Here is a 3,603-nt window from a genome sequence, read left to right as displayed (position 1 = left end):
CTTTTGGTTCCTAGGTACAGTGGCTTGGTGGTAAGGAATTGTGCTGCCAACACAAAGATAGGTTTGAATTCACCAGCTTCTCTATGAGAGAAAGATGAACAATATCTTCCTATGCAATTTATTGCCTCTAAAAAAACCACTGGAAGGTCAGCTATGGTTTGGTTCCATTTCTATGGAACACAACAAAAACACATGGTAATTAAACTATCCCTTAATTTATATGTAGACATACTCACTGTCATTGGATTTCAACTTATGGTAATTCTTTAGGATAGAGTAGAAGTACATCAAATGATTTCCAAGGCTTTCAGGATGAAGATTGCCTCATTTTTCTACGGTGTAGGGTTGGGGGCTTAAACCAGCAAAGTTATAGTTAGCATCTCAGTACTTAATAAATCCATAAGGATTTCTTTACAGGTATTTATGATAAGGTAGAATTCAGTGCTTAGTGGTAAGGAGTTGTGCTACCAAATCAAAGGTGTGTGGTTCTATCCTATGAGCTATGTTGAGGAAGAAAGAGGGCAATTTCTTCCCACACAACATGCAGCCTCTGAAAACTCACTGAAGGGTCAGCTGTGAGTAGGTTCAGACTTGAAGGCACATAACAACAACAACAGTAACTAAGAAGTTAAAGCAGCACTTCTACTTTGCCCTCTAGGGTTACTGTGAGTAGGAATCGACTCCAGACAGTTGGAGAAAAGCTGCTTGTCTGAGAAAGAGAACATCCAATATATTCCTAATAATCAATCAATAAAGTCTCAGAAGTGAAAAAAAAATTGAAGATTATCCAACTCTAGGAACAACATTAGGAAAAAACATGTTCTAATAAGCCAAATTTAAGGTATTTCTTTAATAGATTTAGTGCAAATTCTCCCTGAGAAATTGCTAAATTTCACTGCGGAATGGTTGCTAAGATACTCTTCAAAATCTGTTAAAGTAAGCTTTTTCTTTTAATGAGTGGGAAGAATTTCCACTATTTCAAAATGACTTTAAAAATCATGATGTGTGCGTTATTAGGTTATAGCTGGTTGGACAAAACAGGTGAATAAATGGCCTCTAAAAATTACTATCAAGGACTTTAAAAACAAGTATTAGCTTTCCCTTCATTATTTTAAAGATAGGCTGACCAACAAAGCATGGCAAAAAGTGTGACGATGACACAGGGTCTGATTCCCAGTCTTGAAATGGAAAAACAGAAAAGGCCAGTGGAGAATGCGGAATTCTCACCATCTCTGCTGTACTTGTTATCTTTTAACTCCAAACAAAAAGCTGGATCTTTGACCAAGAAATGGTATAGAATTGAATGTATCTATACTATTTGCACTGCAAACCCACAGGCATTTAGTACTTATCTACCAGCGGCTCCATCCCATGAGATTTATCGCCTCTGAAAACCCGATGGAGGGTCTCCTATGGGTCTGTCCCAACTAAACAGTGCTCACCAACACCACCAATACATATTTGATAGAGCACTCAATTGTAGGGGAAATTAATCTTGTTACATAATCAATGTATGAATAAGTCTTATTACTGGGACCGACTCATACCTTTAAATCAGAGGCTGTAAATCGCCTGAGAGGAAATGATCCCTCTTTCTCCCAAAGAGCAGCTAGAAAATTCAAACTCCCTGCTTTGTCAGCTCCTTACTCACTAGTCCACTAGTGCTAGTGAAACAAATGAGTAACTACTCAAGCAAATATATTTTATTAAATATTTTTTGTTAAACTAACTTTTATTAACAAAATCAAGTATTAAGTAAAGGTCATTACAAAAACAGAGGAGAGAGGAAAAAAATTCGAAATGAATGTCAGAAGAGGCTATGAAAATCACACCATAATGTTAAAAAGGCCAAAACAGAAGAAATGCTGAAGTAAAAGATGAACAGAAGGTATCAAAGGGCTGCTCAAGAAGATAAAGCAACATATTATAATGAAAGGTACAAAGAGCTGGATTTAGACAATAAATAAGGAAGAAATTACCCAGCATTTCTAAAGTTGAAAGAACTAAAAAAACAAATTCAAGTCTTGTGTTGCAATCCTGAAAAATGCTAAAGGCAAAATCTTAAACAATACAGAAAACCTCAAAAGAAGATGGAGAGAATACACACAAAAAAAATTCGTAGAGACATTTCTAGTATCAATGATAATGAAGGAAGAAGTTCAAGCTACTGAAGGCAGTGGCAAAAAATAAGGCTGCAGGAATTGATGGAAAACTGACTGGTATATTCCAGATGTGCTCACGACTCTATACCAGGAAATCTGGGACAGTTACCTGACCAACTGACTGGAAGAGATGTGATCCAATAGAATGTGGAAATAACAAAAAAAATTCATACCACATGCTGATATAACTGAAGATTGTTTTTAAAACAGCTAAAACATTACATAGACCTACTCACTGTCATTGGATTTCAATTTATGGTAATTCTTTAAAAACTGCCAGATTTAAACTGGATTTGGAAGAGGCCATGGCACCAGGTATATTATTGCTGATGTCAGTTGGATCTTGGCTGAAAGGAGAAAATACAAGAAGGATGCTATTTATGCTTTACTGACTATGTAAAGGCATTTGACAATGTGAATCATAACAAATTATGGGTAACATTGAGAAGAATGGGAATCCTAGAACACTTAATTTTGCTTATGCAAAACCTGTACCTAGCTAGACCAAGAAGTTGTTGTCCGAACAGAGCAAGGAAACACTGCATAGTTTAAAAACAAGGAAGGTGCATAATGGTTGCATCCTTTCTCCATACCTATTCAGTCTGTAAATTGAGCAAATCATTCAAGAAGCTGGATTATGTGAAGGAGACTGTGGCAGCAGCTTTGCAGGAAGACTCATCAATAATCTGCTTTGTTGTTGTTGTTGTTGTTGTTATGTGCCATCGAGAGGCTTGCGACTTTTAGTGACCCAATGTACAAGAGCTCTATCCTGTGCCAACCTAGCCATCTCAAATGCACTCATTACCACCTACACAAATGATACATCCTTGCTTGCTGAAAGTGAATAGGACTTGAAACACTTGCTACAGAAGATCAAAGACTACAGCCTTCAATATGGATTAATCTCAGCATCAAGACAACTAAAATTATTACCACATGGCCAATGAGCAAAATCATGGTGGAATGAGAAAAGATAGTAATTGTTAACATTTTAATCTTATTTTGATCCACAATCAACATCCTTTATACCAACAGTCAAGAAATCAAGAAACGTATTGCATTGGGAAAATTTGCTGTCAAGAACATTCCCAAAGTACTGAAGAGTAAGATGTCTGTTTACAGACTAAGGTGTACCTGAGTCAAATCATGGCCTTTTCAATTGCTTGACAAATATGTCTTGGAGAAAGTACAACTAGCATGATCTTTAGAGGCAAGGATGATGGAACTGTGTCTCACATAATTTGGGCATATTGTTAGGAGGGGACAGTCCCTGGGAAAAGACATCATGCTTGGAAAAGTGGACATCAGCACAAGAAAGGTAAACCTTCAACAAAATGGAATGATACGGTATCAATGGGTTTTAAGGATATTAGAGATGATGAGGATGGCACAGGATAGGCAAGGTTCAGATCCCTAACTGACAGGGATGCAACACAACACA

The sequence above is a fragment of the Elephantulus edwardii genome, unplaced genomic scaffold (assembly GCF_000299155.1).
Source record: "Elephantulus edwardii isolate Elephantulus edwardi_28Jun2011 unplaced genomic scaffold, EleEdw1.0 scaffold00034, whole genome shotgun sequence".
Classification (NCBI taxonomy): Eukaryota; Metazoa; Chordata; class Mammalia; order Macroscelidea; family Macroscelididae; genus Elephantulus; species Elephantulus edwardii.
This window is presented reverse-complemented; position numbering follows the sequence as displayed.